Genomic DNA, 17,972 nt, shown 5'->3' with positions numbered 1-17,972 from the left:
GATTCGGTTGATTCAGATCAGGACTTCGCCACCTGTTCGCTACTCGGTTGATTCAGATCGGACTTCGGAGCCTGTTTGTGATTTTTTAAATTCAGATCTAGACATCGGAGCAGGAAGTTTTTGTCAAACAGTTCATTGGTGATAAATGAATATTTGGACCTGAGCCTTTTTTTTTACTTGTCGATTTGATTTTTAAATGATTTCAATGACTTTTAAAGTAAAGCCTTCTTGTACCCTCAGTAGCATGTGTTGTGTTTTATTAATTGTGGATGGATTTATCAACTGAGAAATAAAAGTTGAACAGAAATGATCATGAACTCTTAAAGATGATTATGAAAAAAAAGTAATTATTTTTTATATAAAATTATATCTAAGTATGAACTAATTTGCACAATACAGTAAATATTCTTACTAAGTGAAATTTTTTTGCTCAGTTTACAGAAAAGTGTACTTCACACATCCTTTCATTATGATGCAACATTGTTTCCTCTTCAGGTGAGTATTTTACATCTTTTTTATTGTGGGATTAGTGTGTAAGTACTGTACACACACACACACACCGGTCAGAGTTTGGATCAGAATGATTTATTTTGATGAAAAAAAAAAGATTATTATTATTTTATTTTTTACAGGTCTTTATTCATTGAAACTTCATTTATTTGATCAAAAGTACAGGGAAAAAAGTGAAATATTATTATTAAGTAAAACATAATTTTTCTATTTTTAATATACATTAAAATCTATTTTATTTTTGTGATTTTCAGCATCATTACTCCAGTCTTCAGTGTCACATGATCTTCAGAAATCATTATAATATGGATTTATTATCAGAGTTGTGCTGCTGAAACTGTGATATTCTTTCAGGATTCTTTGATGAATGAAAAGTTAAAAAAAAGAGAATTTATTTAAAAGAGAAGTCTTTTCTAACAATAAACACTAGAGTTCAAAAGTTTGTGGTCAGTAAATGTATCTTTCTTTCTTTCTAAAAAAAAAAAACTCTTTTAGGATGTATTGTTGATTTTTTTTTATTCAGATCGGCACTTCGGAGCGTGTTAGCGACTCTTGTTGATTCAGATCGGCACTTCGGAGCGTGTTAGCGACTCTGTTGATTCAGATCGGGCACTTCGGAGCGTGTTAGTGACTCTGTTGATTCAGATCGGCACTTCGGAGCGTGTTAGCGACTCTGTTGATTCAGATCGGCACTTCGGAGCGTGTTAGTGACTCTGTTGATTCAGATCGGCACTTTGGAGCATGTTAGCGACTCTGTTGATTCAGATCGGCACTTCGGAGCATATTCGCGAGTCCGTTGATTTAGATCGGCACTTCGGAGCATGTTCGCGACTCGGTTGATTCAGATCGGCACTTCGGAGCCTGTTCGCGACTCGGTTGATTCAGATCGGCACTTCGGAGCCTGTTCGCGACTCGGTTGATTCAGATCGGCATTTCGGAGCCTGTAAAGCGACTCCGTTGGTTCAGATCGGCACTTCGGAGCTTTTTCGCGATTTGGTTGATTCAGATCAGGACTTCGCCACCTGTTCGCTACTCGGTTGATTCAGATCGGGGACTTCGGAGCCTGTTTGTGATTTTTTAAATTCAGATCTAGACATCGGAGCAGGAAGTTTTTGTCAAACAGTTCATTGGTGATAAATGAATATTTGGACCTGAGCCTTTTTTTTTTACTTGTCGATTTGATTTTTAAATGATTTCAATGACTTTTGAAAGTAAAGCCTTCTTGTACCTCAGTAGCATGTGTTGTGTTTTATTAATTGTGGATGGATTTATCAACTGAGAAATAAAGTTGAACAGAAATGATCATGAACTCTTAAAGATGATTATAAAAAAAAAGGTAATATTTTTTATATAAAATTATATCTAAGTATGAACTAATTTGCACAATACAGTAAATATTCTTACTAAGTGAAATTTTTTTTGGCTCAGTTTACAGAAAAGTGTACTTCACACATCCTTTCATTATGATGCAACATTGTTTTAAAACATAATTTTTCTATTTTAATATACATTAAAATCTATTTTATTTTTGTGATTTTCAGCATCATTACTCCAGTCTTCAGTGTCACATGATCTTCAGAAATCATTATAATATGATGATTTATTATCAGAGTTGTGCTGCTGAAACTGTGATATTCTTTCAGGATTCTTTGATGAATGAAAAGTTAAAAAGAAGAGAATTTATTTAAAATAGAAGTCTTTTCTAACAATAAAAACACGAGTTCAAAAGTTTGTGGTCAGTAAAATGTATTCTTTCTTTCTAAAAAAAAAAAAACTCTTTTAGGATGCATTGTTGATTTTTTTTTTTATTCAGATCCGCCACTTCGGAGCGTGTTAGTGACTCTGTTGATTCAGATCGGCACTTCGGAGCGTGTTAGCGACTCTGTTGATTCAGATCAGAATGATTCAGAAAAATGATGATTATTATTTTATTTTTTTACAGGTCTTTACTCATCGAAACTGCATTTATTTGATCAAAAGTACAGGGAAAAAAGTGAAATATTATTATTAAGTAAAACATAATTTTTCTATTTTAATATACATTAAAATCTATTTTATTTTTGTGATTTTCAGCATCATTACTCCAGTCTTCAGTGTCACATGATCTTCAGAAATCATTATAATATGATGATTTATTATCAGAGTTGTGCTGCTGAAACTGTGATATTCTTTCAGGATTCGTTGATGAATGAAAAGTTAAAAAGAAGAGAATTTATTTAAAATAGAAGTCTTTTCTAACAATAAACACTAGAGTTCAAAAGTTTGTGGTCAGTAAAATTTATTCTTTCTTTCTAAAAAAAAAAAAAAAACTCTTTTAGGATGTATTGTTGATTTTTTTTTATTCAGATCGGCACTTTGGAGCTTTTTCGCGACTCGGTTGATTCAGATCAGGACTTCAGAGCCTGTTCGCGACTCGGTTGATTCAGATCGGCACTTCGGAGCCTGTTCGCGACTCGGTTGATTCAGATCGGCACTTCGGAGCCTGTTCGCGACTCGGTTGATTCAGATCGGCACTTCGGAGCCTGTTCGCGACTCGGTTGATTCAGATCGGCACTTCGGAGCCTGTAAAGCAACTCCGTTGGTTCAGATCGGCACTTCGGAGCTTTTTCGCGACTCGTTGATTCAGATCGTCACTTCGGAGCTTTTTCGCGACTCGGTTGATTCAGATCAGGACTTCAGAGCCTGTTCGCGACTCGGTTGATTCAGATCGGCACTTCGGAGCCTGTTCGCGACTCGGTTGATTCAGATCGGCACTTCGGAGCCTGTTCGCGACTCGGTTGATTCAGATCGGCACTTCGGAGCCTGTAAAGCGACTCCGTTGGTTCAGATCGGCACTTCGGAGCTTTTTCGCGACTCGTTGATTCAGATCGTCACTTCGGAGCTTTTTCGCGACTCGGTTGATTCAGATCAGGACTTCGCAGACTGTTCGCGACTCGGTTGATTCAGATCGGGACTTCGGAGCCTGTTTGTGATTTGTTTAAATTCAGATCTAGACATCGGAGCAGGAAGTTTTTGTCAAACAGTTCATTGGTGATAAATGAATATTTGGACCTGAGCCTTTTTTTTTGACTTGTCGATTTGATTTTTAAATGATTTCAATGACATTTGAAAGTAAAGCCTTCTTGTACCTCAGTAGCATGTGTTGTGTTTTATTAATTGTGGATGGATTTATCAACTGAGAAATAAAGTTGAACAGAAATTATCATGAACTCTTAAAGATGATTATGAAAAAAAAGGTAATATTTTGTATATAAAATTATATCTAAGTATGAACTAATTTGAGCAATACAGTAAATATTCTTACTCAGTGAAAATTTTTTTGGCTCAGTTTACAGAAAAGTGTACTTCACACATCCTTTCTTTATGATGCAACATTGTTTCCTCTTCAGGTGAGTATTTTACATCTTTTTTATTGTGGGGATTAGTGTGTAAGTACTATACAGACACACACACACCGGTCATAGTTTGGGATCAGAATGATTTATTTTGATGAAAAAAAAATTATTATTATTATTTTATTTTTTTTACAGGTCTTTACTCATTGAAACTGCATTTATTTGATCAAAAGTACAGGGAAAAAAGTGAAATATTATTATTAAGTAAAACATAATTTTTCTATTTTAATATACATTAAAATCTATTTTATTTTTGTGATTTTGAGCATCATTACTCCAGTCTTCAGTGTCACATGATCTTCAGAAATCATTATAATATGATGATTTATTATCAGAGTTGTGCTGCTGAAACTGTGATATTCTTTCAGGATTCTTTGATGAATGAAAAGTTAAAAAGAAGAGAATTTATTTAAAATAGAAGTCTTTTCTAACAATAAACACTACAGTTCAAAAGTTTGTGGTCAGTAAAATTTATTCTTTCTTTCTAAAAAAAAAATAAAGGTCTTTTAGGATGTATTGTTGATTTTTTTTATTCAGATTGGCACTTCGGAGCGTGTTAGTGACTCTGTTGATTCAGATTGCCACTTCGGAGGGTGTTAGCGACTCTGTTGATTCAGATCGGCACTTCGGAGCATGTTAGCGACTCTGTTGATTCAGATCGGCACTTCGGAGCATGTTCATGACTCGGTTGATTCAGATCGGCACTTCGGAGCCTGTTCGCGACTCGGTTGATTCAGATCGGCACTTCGGAACCTGTTCGCGACTCGGTTGATTCAGATCGGCACTTCGGAGCCTGTAAAGCGACTCCGTTGGTTCAGATCGGCACTTCTGAGCTTTTTCTCGACTCGTTGATTCAGATCGTCCCTTCGGAGCTTTTTCGCGACTCGGTTGATTCACATCAGGACTTCGCAGCCTGTTCGCGACTCGGTTGATTCAGATCGGGACTTCGGAGCCTGTTTGTGATTTTTTTAAATTCAGATCTAGACATCGGAGCAGGAAGTTTTTGTCAAACAGTTCATTGGTGATAAATGAATATTTGGACCTGAGCCTTTTTTTTTTACTTGTCGATTTGATTTTTAAATGATTTCAATGACTTTTGAAAGTAAAGCCTTCTTGTACCTCAGTAGCATGTGTTGTGTTTTATTAATTGTGGATGGATTTATCAACTGAGAAATAAAGTTGAACAGAAATTATCATAAACTCTTAAAGATGATTATGAAAAAAAAGGTAATATTTTTTATATAAAATTATATCTAAGTATGAACTAATTTGAGCAATACAGTAAATATTCTTACTCAGTGAAATTTTTTTTGGCTCAGTTTACAGAAAAGTGTACTTCACACATCCTTTCATTATGATGCAACATTGTTTCCTCTTCAGGTGAGTATTTTACATCTTTTTTATTGTGGGGATTAGTGTGTAAGTACTATACACACACACACACACCGGTCAGAGTTTGGGATCAGAATGATTATTTTGATGAAAAAAAAAGATTATTATTATTTTATTTTTTTACAGGTCTTTACTCATTGAAACTGCATTTATTTGATCAAAAGTACAGGGAAAAAAGTGAAATATTATTATTAAGTAAAACATAATTTTTCTATTTTAATATACATTAAAATCTATTTTATTTTTGTGATTTTCAGCATCATTACTCCAGTCTTCAGTGTCACATGATCTTCAGAAATCATTATAATATGATGATTTATTATCAGAGTTGTGCTGCTGAAACTGTGATATTCTTTCAGGATTCTTTGATGAATGAAAAGTTAAAAAGAAGAGAATTTATTTAAAAGAGAAGTCTTTTCTAACAATAAACACTAGAGTTCAAAAGTTTGTGGTCAGTAAAATGTATTCTTTCTTTCAAAAAAAAAAAAAAAAAACTCTTTTAGGATGTATTGTTGATTTTTTTTTATTCAGATCGGCACTTCGGAGCGTGTTAGCGACTCTGTTGATTCAGATCGGCACTTCGGAGCGTGTTAGTGACTCTGTTGATTCAGATCGGCACTTTGGAGCATGTTAGCGACTCTGTTGATTCAGATCGGCACTTCGGAGCATATTCGCGAGTCCGTTGATTTAGATCGGCACTTCGGAGCATGTTCGCGACTCGGTTGATTCAGATCGGCACTTCGGAGCCTGTTAGCGACTCTGTTGATTCAGATCGGCACTTTGGAGCATGTTAGCGACTCTGTTGATTCAGATCGGCACTTCGGAGCATATTCGCGAGTCCGTTGATTTAGATCGGCACTTCGGAGCCTGTTAGTGACTCTGTTGATTCAGATCGGCACTTTGGAGCATGTTAGCGACTCTGTTGATTCAGATCGGCACTTCGGAGCATATTCGCGAGTCCGTTGATTTAGATCGGCACTTCGGAGCCTGTTCGCGACTCGGTTGATTCAGATCGGCACTTCGGAGCCTGTTCGCGACTCGGTTGATTCAGATCGGCATTTCGGAGCCTGTAAAGCGACTCCGTTGGTTCAGATCGGCACTTCGGAGCTTATTCGCGACTCGGTTGATTCAGATCAGGACTTCGCAGCCTGTTCGCGACTTGGTTGATTCAGATCGGGACTTCGGAGCCTGTTTGTGATTTTTTTAAATTCAGATCTAGACATCGGAGCAGGAAGTTTTTGTCAAACAGTTCATTGGTGATAAATGAATATTTGGACCTGAGCCTTTTTTTTTACTTGTCGATTTGATTTTTAAATGATTTCAATGACTTTTGAAAGTAAAGCCTTCTTGTACCTCAGTAGCATGTGTTGTGTTTTATTAATTGTGGATGGATTGATCAACTGAGAAATAAAGTTGAACAGAAATTATCATGAACTCTTAAAGATGATTATGAAAAAAAAGGTAATATTTTTTATATAAAATTATATCTAAGTATGAACTAATTTGAGCAATACAGTAAATATTCTTACTCAGTGAAATTTTTTTTGGCTCAGTTTACAGAAAAGTGTACTTCACACATCCTTTCATTATGATGCAACATTGTTTTAAAACATAATTTTTCTATTTTAATATACATTAAAATCTATTTTATTTTTGTGATTTTCAGCATCATTACTCCAGTCTTCAGTGTCACATGATCTTCTGAAATCATTATAATATGATGATTTATTATCAGAGTTGTGCTGCTGAAACTGTGATATTCTTTCAGGATTCTTTGATGAATGAAAAGTTAAAAAGAAGAGAATTTATTTAAAATAGAAGTCTTTTCTAACAATAAACACTAGAGTTCAAAAGTTTGTGGTCAGTAAAATGTATTCTTTCTTTCTAAACAAAAAAAAAAAAAAACTCTTTTAGGATGTATTGTTGATTTTTTTTTATTCAGATCGGCACTTCGGAGCGTGTTAGTGACTCTGTTGATTCAGGTCGGCACTTCGGAGCGTGTTAGCGACTCTGTTGATTCAGATCGGCACTTCGGAGCGTGTTAGCGACTCTGTTGATTCAGATCGGCACTTTGGAGCATGTTAGCGACTCTATTGATTCAGATCGGCACTTCGGAGCATGTTCGCGAGTCCGTTGATTCAGATCGGCACTTCGGAGCATGTTCGCGACTCGGTTGATTCAGATCGGCACTTCTGAGCCTGTTCGCGACTCGGTTGATTCAGATCGGCACTTCGGAGCCTGTTCGCGAGTCGGTTGATTCAGATCGGCATTTCGGAGCCTGTAAAGCGACTCCGTTGGTTCAGATCGGCACTTCTGAGCTTTTTCGCGACTCGTTGATTCAGATCGTCACTTCGGAGCTTTTTCGCGACTCGGTTGATTCAGATCGGCATTTCGGAGCCTGTAAAGCGACTCCGTTGGTTCAGATCGGCACTTCTGAGCTTTTTCGGGACTCGTTGATTCAGATCGTCACTTCGGAGCTTTTTCGCAATTCGGTTGATTCAGATCAGGACTTCGCAACCTGTTTGCGACTCGGTTGATTCAGATCGGGACTTCGGAGCCTGTTTGTGATTTTTTTAAATTCAGATCTAGACATCGGAGCAGGAAGTTTTTGTCAAACAGTTCATTTGTGATAAATGAATATTTGGACCTGAGCCTTTTTTTTTACTTGTCGATTTGATTTTTAAATGATTTCAATGACTTTTGAAAGTAAAGCCTTCTTGTACCTCAGTAGCATGTGTTGTGTTTTATTAATTTTGGATGGATTTATCAACTGAGAAATAAAGTTGAACAGAAATTATCATGAACTCTTAAAGATGATTATGAAGAAAAAGGTAATATTTTTTATATAAAATTATATCTAAGTATGAACTAATTTGAGCAATACAGTAAATATTCTTACTCAGTGAAAAATGTTTTGGCTCAGTTTACAGAAAAGTGTACTTCACACATCCTTTCATTATGATGCAACATTGTTTCCTCTTCAGGTGAGTATTTTACATCTTTTTTTATTGTGGGGATTAGTGTGTAAGTACTATACACACACACACACACACCGGTCATAGTTTGGGATCAGAATGATTTATTTTGATGAAAAAAAATTATTATTATTATTTTATTTTTTTTACAGGTCTTTACTCATCGAAACTGCATTTATTTGATCAAAAGTACAGGGAAAAAAGTGAAATATTATTATTAAGTAAAACATCATTTTTCTATTTTAATATACATTAAAATCTATTTTATTTTTGTGATTTTCAGCATCATTACTCCAGTCTTCAGTGTCACATGATCTTCAGAAATCATTATAATATGATGATTTATTATCAGAGTTGTGCTGCTGAAACTGTGATATTCTTTCAGGATTCTTTGATGAATGAAAAGTTAAAAAGAAGAGAATTTATTTAAAATAAAAGTCTTTTCTAACAATAAACACTAGAGTTCAAAAGTTTGTGGTCAGTAAAATTTATTCTTTCTTTCTAAAAAAAAATAAAACTCTTTTAGGATGTATTGTTGATTTTTTTTATTCAGATCGGCACTTCGGAGCGTGTTAGTGACTCTGTTGATTCAGATTGGCACTTCGGAGCGTGTTAGTGACTCTGTTGATTCAGATCGGCACTTCGGAGCATGTTAGCGACTCTGTTGATTCAGATCGGCACTTCGGAGCATGTTCGCGACTCTGTTGATTCAGATCGGCACTTCGGAGCATGTTCGCGACTCGGTTGATTCAGATCGGCACTTCGGAGCCTGTTCGCGACTCGGTTGATTCAGATCGGCACTTCGGAGCCTGTTCGCGACTCGGTTGATTCAGATCGGCACTTCGGAGCCTGTAAAGCGATTCCGTTGGTTCAGATCGGCACTTCGGAGCCTGTTCGCGACTCGGTTGATTCAGATCGGCACTTCGGAGCCTGTAAAGCAACTCCGTTGGTTCAGATCGGCACTTCGGAGCTTTTTCTCGACTCGTTGATTCAGATCGTCCCTTTGGAGCTTTTTCGCGACTCGGTTGATTCAGATCAGGACTTCGCAGCCTGTTCGCGACTCGGTTGATTCAGATCGGGACTTCGGAGCCTGTTTGTGATTTTTTTAAATTCAGATCTAGACATCGGAGCAGGAAGTTTTTGTCAAACAGTTCATTGGTGATAAATGAATATTTGGACCTGAGCCTTTTTTTTTACTTGTCGATTTGATTTTTAAATGATTTCAATGACTTTTGAAAGTAAAGCCTTCTTGTACTTCAGTAGAATGTGTTGTGTTTTATTAATTGTGGATGGATTTATCAACTGAGAAATAAAGTTGAACAGAAATGATCATGAACTCTTAAAGATGATTATGAAAAAAAAGGTAATATTGTTTATATAAAATTATATCTAAGTATGAACTAATTTGAGCAATACAGTAAATATTCTTACTCAGTGAATTTTTTTTTGGCTCAGTTTACAGAAAAGTGTACTTCACACATCCTTTCATTATGATGCAACATTGTTTTAAAACATAATTTTTCTATTTTAATATACATTAAAATCTATTTTATTTTTGTGATTTTCAGCATCATTACTCCAGTCTTCAGTGTCACATGATCTTCAGAAATCATTATAATATGATGATTTATTATCAGAGTTGTGCTGCTGAAACTGTGATATTCTTTCAGGATTCTTTGATGAATGAAAAGTTAAAACGAAGAGAATTTATTTAAAATAGAAGTCTTTTCTAACAATAAACACTAGAGTGCAAAAGTTTGTGGTCAGTAAAATGTATTCTTTCTTTCCAAAAAAAAAATAAAACTCTTTTAGGATGTATTGTTGATTTTTTTTATTCAGATCGGCACTTCGGAGCGTGTTAGTGACTCTGTTGATTCAGATTGGCACTTCGGAGCGTGTTAGTGACTCTGTTGATTCAGATCGGCACTTCGGAGCGTGTTAGCGACTCTGTTGATTCAGATCGGCACTTCGAAGCATGTTAGCGACTCTGTTGATTCAGATCGGCACTTCGGAGCATGTTCGCGACTCTGTTGATTCAGATCGGCACTTCGGAGCCTGTTCGCGACTCGGTTGATTCAGATCGGCACTTCGGAGCCTGTTCGCGACTCGGTTGATTCAGATCGGCACTTCGGAGCCTGTTCGCGACTCGGTTGATTCAGATCGGCACTTCGGAGCCTGTTCGCGACTTGGGTGATTCAGATCGGCACTTCGGAGCATGTACAAGGGTATCTGACAGGCTACATGCGCGGGCCGGGACTACTTTTGCCACCTAAGCTAAAAATTCTTATTATTCTGTTAAACTAGTTCAACTTGTTGGTTAACTTGTGTCTTTCCCCTTCAAAAAAAGGCAAAAGTAGCTAAAATTAATTTTATGATCATGTCCATGTTTTATCTTATGCAAAAACCTAAATGTAACAAAATAAGGTCATTTTTAGTTTGGAGTGGAAATAATAAAGTAAGCCTTCTAATTAAAGTTAACCTAGTTCCCAGTGTTTAAACCAAAATCAAAGAACTTAATATTAATTTCTGTCCTGTTGGAGACAAAAACAAAACACTGAAAATAGTATCCTCTAAATACATCTGCCTTTACATCATAAAATAATGTTATTTCTGTATACAACACACAACTCATCCAGAAAAGGTAACAGTAGTACCTAACTCTTCTTTTTTCATTCTTTCTTTCTTTCCTTTTTGCTAACTGTAGCAGTCATGGCCATTCTTTAATTTAATGTAGTCTGCTGTAATTATAATTATTTACTTGTTTTTGGGCATTTGTCTGCAGTTCATGTATTTTATGTTTCTATTTGTGTGACATGACAGCAGATATAAAACTTGACTTAATATTCAGATACCATTTCAAAAATAAAAACTACTGAACAAGCATTTACATTTGAATCACTTACCTGTGAGTATTAGATGTGATGATTAATGTCAGTGTCTGAATAAAGAGGTTCTTGTTTGACGAAGCTTCCAGCTCATCTGTTAATAGTTTCACCTTCACTGAATTCATTAACTCACCTGCAGTGATGTCATACAATAGCTCAACCCATAATCATGAATATGGAGCAGTTTGGTGACCAGATATCCCATTTTCCCCCTCTTTTTTATTTTTAAAAATCTAAAAATCTAAATCTAAAGTATTCCATCTAGGTGTTGAAGGAAGCCAAGCTCGTCTTAGAACAAAATTACTATCCAATCTCAATTAGTTATCGATTAACTTGCAGTTAGTACAAAAGGCAGAATTGTGCTGAATAATACACATCAAAGTTCAAAATGTCCATCGCGTGGAGTTTCTCAAGTAAATACCATTGGTTATGGCTTACAATGAACATAAACAGGTGGATAAAAACAGGATATGTGTCCGTATTTTACATCCATGCATTCGGTCTTAAAGGGACTAAATAAAGTCTCACATTAAATGGTAATCAAACAACAAAATTTGTTTAACACATGTATATGTGTTAAATGAAAATACTGTATCAAAAAATTTTTTTTTTTCTTTATATAGGCTTTAATATATGAAATTATATTCCAGACTATTTTCAAAAGGAATTGCAAATTAGGCTGTATCTATATTTTTTTCAATTCCATTTTCCATTGATACATGCATAAATTGTGACATATTCGCTACTGCAAATCTTGCACGATTTGGCAGTCACTGTCCAATTTGTACAGTGACTGCCAAATTTCAAACTGAAAGTTTATTTGCAAATGTATTTCCCATGTCTTGCGAGTTATGGCCCTGACACATTCTATTTAAAAATGTTTATTAATTTAAAGGTGCTGTAGGGAACTTTTGTAAAAAAAATATTTTTTTACATATTTATTAAACCTGTCATTATGTCCTGACAGTAGAATATGAGACAGATAATCTGTGAAAAAATCAAGCTCCTCTGGCTCCTCCCAGTGTCCTATTGCCATTTGCAGAAACTCCATCGTTCCCGGTAAAAAACAACAAATCAGAGCTGCGGTCCGTAACTTTGTTTGTGTTCAAAATGTAGAAAAATGTATATAATAAGCGAGTACACCATGAATCCATTTTCCAAACCGTGTTTTTGGCTTGTCCTGAATCACTAGGGTGCACCTATAATAAGTGTTTATATTCGGACTATTTTAGATTGCTTTGGGGGTACCGCAGCGGATTAACCCAGTACCTTTGTGATTCTTCATAGACATAAACAGAGAGAAGTAGTTCCGGCTACGATGTTCATCCGCAAGACGCAAGCAGTTCTGTTTATTAACCGCTAGACTGTCAAAAGTTCCCTACCGCAGCTTTAAACGAATAAGTCTAATTGGTTTAAAAAGAAAATAAAAAAATAAAAAAGTATAAATGAAGATGCTCAAGGCCGTTAGCATCCACAAAAAAAGAGAGACAGTGTCTCCTCAAAATATTGGATGAGAAAAAAAAACACAGTACAAATGCTTCAGTATAGTAAGACATAACATTAAAAAGACTATAAAGCACTCGTTCTTCTAAAGAAACAATGTCCGATAGCGACACCAGCAGGTAAAGTTACAGTTCCCTCCCCTGAGCCCATTGAGTTTTAAGTCACGTGAGTGTCACAAGTCGGTCTCACCAACCAGCCAATCACAGTGCACCCCCTCACCTGAGTATTAATCACCTGCACCTGTTCACTATTATCCAATCAGCTCAACACCTCATTTAAGCACACACCTCAGTCTCTCACGTTGTTCGATCTTGTAGCCAGTACATGGAACTTCTCCGGTATTCTGTTATTAGCTTTGACTCTCCAAACCAAGCTTTCTCCTAACCTCCTTGATTACATGATCCTCCAAGACTCCTGTGTTTCCCCAGCAATTCTCCAACGACTTCTCTTCCAAGTTCTCCTCTCCTTCATCTCTCCCAAGGTGTGTGCAATGTAAACCCCATTCTGTAAACCCCACACTTGTCATATGGAGTATAGGCAAGGCAAGTTTATTTATATAGCACATTTTGTAAACGATGGTAATTCAAAGTGCTTTACATAAAAGAAAGAAAAATAATCATAAAGAAAAGAAAAATAAAACAAGCAATTTTAAAATGATTTAAACGTTTAAAACAGTTAAGTGATTTTACATAAAAAATAAATAAATAAAAAAAAAACGTGAAAATATAGTGCAATCAGTTCGGACATTGCGCAGTGCTCATTCAATAAATGCACAGCTAAACAGATGTGTTTTGAGTCTAGATTTTAATGTGACTAGTGTTTTAGCACATCTGATCTCTTCCTGAAGCTGATTCCAACTGCGGGCAGCATAGTAACTAAAAGCAGACTCCCCTTGTTTTGTGTGAACCCTTGGTATTTCTAACTGAGTCGATCCTAATGATCTGAGTGCTCTGTTAGGTTTATATTGCAATATATTTCGGTCCTAGGTCATTTAGTGACTTATATACGAGTAAAAGTACTTTATCCTAAATGTAACTGGAAGCCAGTGTAAGGACCTGAGGACTGGTGTGATATGCTCAGATTTTCTGGTTCTAGTCAGAATCCTGGCAGCAGTGTTCTGGATGAGCTGCAGCTGTCTAATGGTCTTTTTGGGAAGGCCAGTGAGGAGCCCATTACAGAAGTCCACCCTGCTGGTGATAAAGGCATGAACAAGTTTCTCCAAGTCTTGACTGGAAACAAAACATCTAATTCTTGCAGTGTTTTTTAAATGATAGTATGCTGATTTAGTGACTGCTTTGACTACTGAAACTAAGGTCTGTCTCTAGAATCACACCAAGATTCCTGACTTGATTTTTAGTTGTTTGACCCCTAGTCAAGGTATGCATTCACCTTGAACACTTCAACTTTGTTTCCAAATGCAATGACTTCAGTTTTTTCTTTGTTTAACTGAAGATAGTTCTGGCACATCCAACTATTAATTTCATCAATGCATTGGCAGAGGGAGTCAATGAGGCTGTAGTCATTTGGAAATAAGGCTAGGTAAATCTGGATATCATCAGCATAGCTGTGATAGGCAATTTGGTTCTTTCTCATTATTTGACTTAATGGAAGCATATACAGGCTAAACAAGAGCGGTGCTAGAATAGAGCCTTGTGGGACTCCGCATGTCATGGACGTCCACTTAGACTTATGCTCTCCTAGACTCACATAATAGCCTCTCCCTTCTAAGTATGATCTGAACCATTTGAGTACCATCCCAGAAAGCCAGACACCATTTTCCAGTCTCTCTAGTAGTATGTTATGATCGTGTCAAACGCAGCACTGAGATCTAGCAATACCAGCACCGGTATTTTGCCAGAGTCACAATTTAAGCGAATATCATTTTATTATCTTAATGAGTGCTGTCTCTGTGCTGTGATGCGGTCGGAAACCAGATTGAAAATTGTCCAGGTATCCATTTGAGTTTAAGCAGATGTTCAGCTGATTTAAAAACTACCTTTTCTATAATTTTGCCTATAAAAGGAAGATTAGTATACCCCGATCACAATACCTAGCTCAACGGATTCTCCGAATTCTCCCATCTGCTCCTTTCATTCAGTCATTTACATACCTGCTTTTAATAAATCAACTTGTTAACATCTTCCCTTCTGTCCCTGAGTCCGTGTGTTACTGTGAGTTTAAGCCACGTCATGGTGCTGAAGTGCGAATCTCAGCCTTCCAAATTTTAACGGTTATTTTGATGGTCACTCAATCTGTTGGTTTATCGAGCTACAATATGTGAGTATTGCTTGTTTAATTTTATGTGAGAATGGAAATAATTATGCAGAATCTTTACATTGAGAATTTTATTCAGGTTAAAGATTCATTATTCTTCATCGTCAACATAGATGGTGTCCTGTTGATAAAACCACAAAAAACGCATGGATTTTGATCAATGTAGATGTGTTTACTCCTGATGTGTTAGTGTTCAGGTGTTGATCATGAGCGCTCAGGTGGATGTGATGTGCTGTAAATCAGTAGGAACTGATCTGTCTTCGCTGGATATTGATGGTTTCATCACAGAAATCTGTCAGTTGAAGAAAGAATTGGTGACCCTGGAGATTTTGCTGTTGGTTGGCATTTTTGTTGATTTGTCAATTGATTGTGTTTTTATCAGGAGCTGGAAAAGGTTTGGTTGTGTGACACTGGATATCTGTTCAGAGAGTTGATCTCAGATCAGAGACACACAGGACACACACAGCCTCGCTTTCTCCTGAGCGTCAGTGGAGCAGAGCAGAGTGTGTAACAGTCACCAAACCCCCACAGAGTCTCTGGGTTCAGACTGTAACGCTGGAGAACAGCAGACGCCACTGAAGATGAGCTCCGTCACACTGCTGGACTACAGGAAGACGAGGAGAGAAACCACAGCTGAGCAACAACAGAGCCATGATGAGGATTTCAATCCTTCAGGTATGTTTCTTCCTTTAATTTATTTACATATTTAAGGCATGCTTATCTGTAATCTGATTGTTGAAATAAAAATGTTTGCTTGGAATATAAATCATTGTCAGGTGTCTGGACAAACACTGTATGAGTGAACACATTACCGAACACATTACCTTTTTTTTTTTTTTGTGAAAACAGTGTAAATGACCGTGCAAAACATACACGTCAGGACTTTTAAAAGCATGTAAAATTCATGAGTCTTTGTCATTGAACTTTATATAGTACGTATATACGTAACTACATAGTGTCGATTCACAGTGCAGCACTAATAAGGAGGCTCAGAAAAATCATATAATATACAATGATGCCAACTTATCTGGAAAGAGGATTGATTAATTTACAAACAGTGACTTGTCCCCTGAATCTCTGGGCTTGTGTGACGATTCCTCTCCACCACAAGGGAGCAGCACCTCCAAACAGGAGATTAGGTTTATGCTCTACAGGGTTCAGGGCTTGCATATTACATAAAACGCATATTATACTAGTGTTTGCATGCACTGAAAACCCAGACAATCTACTACATTTGTCAAATGTGCAAAATACAACCTGAGGACGCTGTGTGAGGTCACCTTGACCCATCGTGTCTAGTGCATCAAATTACATTTTCTCAAATTTAATTCGAAAGAATATCTGCTTTATTTCTAAGATGAACTAACTAGATAGAGAAGGATAAGCATTTCCAGCACAGTGTGTTCATCTGCACACTTCACATTTTGGCAAAATCCAAGTGCTGACTTAAATGAGATTCAATTAAAGCGAGCCTCCCAGAGTCCACCTTGAAACAAAGTGATGTTTACGTTCTTCTGGACTGAGACAGTGAGAGCTGTTGAGGATGAAGCTCAGGTTATTCTCAAGTTTTGTTTCAGACACCGAGCAAGTAAACATTTTGAAGCAAGTGAACAAATGTCCAAGAACACATTTCAGAAAAGTTCCCTGAATGTTGCATAAATGGTTTTGTTTTTCTATTATTAAAGATGAGAGAACGTACAAGGGATAGTTCACAGAAAAATGAAACCTCTGTCATTACTCAGTCAAGTTATTCCAAATCTGAAAGAGTTTCTGTCCACATCATCTGCTCACAGAAGAAGAGATTGTGAATAATGTTGGTAACCAAACACTTGTTGTTGCCACCCATTGACTTCCATAGTATTTTTGAAAGGGCCTACTATAGAAGTCAATGGCTACCGTTAACCGATTGGTCACCAACATTCTTCAAAACCTCTCTTTTCAAATAAATTGACACAATTTTCCATTTTTGGGTGAACTGTTCTTTTGACGTTAAGAATGGATGATCCATAATGCTTTGATCGTAACGTTGAGAGAACCTTGCCGGAATGTTCTGAGAATGTTCCCTGTTAGCTGAGAGAGTGTTTGGTTCGCTCCAGATATTGCAGACTGTCTCTGAGTGACTCCTGCACTCAATGAAAGATTTCCTAGCATGAGCGTCAGTCACATGATCTCTCAGCCTCGTCCAGGAGCTTCTATAGGAGGTGTGAGATTCCCTACAGCAGCGTGAGGCCGGACCCCTGGACTCTTCCGCTTACTGTCACCGTCTCCTGATGGATTCTCCACAGTCTGGAGCTGATTATGTTGGGAATGATTCAATTTAATGCAGTCAAGTCGTCCATTAACAAACCTTGGTTATAACAGTTCTCTGGAAAACTAGACTGTGATTAATCCTGAGATTCATTTTGTAATGTTTCCACATCTGTGACATAGTCTAATGTCAATTAAATAATTTCAATTAAATTCTATGTTTATTTTACAGTATACAATGAAAGCCAAGTACCATCTGATCTACCATTAAACATGATTTCATGGTTTTGTTCCGTATTGTGCTTTATAACATAATATTAATTATTGCATCTTTTATTAATACTTTGCTATATCAGGATACTGATCACACAGTTGGGTTTGTTATATATTTATTGCACAAATTAAATCATGTCCACAAATCATGGCACTTGGCATTCATTGTATAATGACGTTAAACATAGTTTTATGTATTTTGCTCTGGGTCATAATAAAATAATGTTTTTTTATATTCATATATTAAGGACCATGGTAAATGACTACTTTATTCATATACCAATGCATTTTCATGGTACTCCGAAGTACTTCAAAGATTGCAATGGTTTTACAGTAGTTCAGGTCCAAAAAACATGGTACTACCATGCTTCTGTATCTTCATATACATTATATTTGCAAGTTTTATCACTAGTATCAGTAACTCATCTGATGTCATGGACCAAGCTCAGCTTGTCAAATGCATGCAGCAGTTTTAATGGAGTAACGGTGATGTGAGTGTTTGTCTCTATCTGTCATTG

The 17,972-nt window shown here is 36.6% G+C and overlaps 1 long non-coding RNA gene across 2 annotated transcripts in view; it reads left to right on the top strand.

The window, feature by feature from the left end:
* The first annotated feature begins 12,774 nt into the window (after nucleotides 1–12,774).
* LOC113079800 (uncharacterized) overlaps nucleotides 12,775–17,972 on the top strand; it is a 31,078-nt gene continuing 25,880 nt past the window's right edge. Inside the window, exons 1-3 of one of the 2 annotated variants that reach the window (XR_003281754.1) lie at nucleotides 12,776–13,141; nucleotides 15,317–15,609; nucleotides 17,031–17,649. This is a non-coding gene — a long non-coding RNA (uncharacterized LOC113079800). Of the gene's footprint in view, nucleotides 13,142–15,316; nucleotides 15,610–17,030; nucleotides 17,650–17,972 lie in introns of those variants that run through there. The other variant, XR_003281755.1, reaches the window with a different exon arrangement.

This window comes from Carassius auratus, unplaced genomic scaffold (genome assembly GCF_003368295.1).
Source record: "Carassius auratus strain Wakin unplaced genomic scaffold, ASM336829v1 scaf_tig00029244, whole genome shotgun sequence".
In the NCBI taxonomy this organism is placed as follows: Eukaryota; Metazoa; Chordata; class Actinopteri; order Cypriniformes; family Cyprinidae; genus Carassius; species Carassius auratus.
This window is presented reverse-complemented; position numbering and strand designations above follow the sequence as displayed.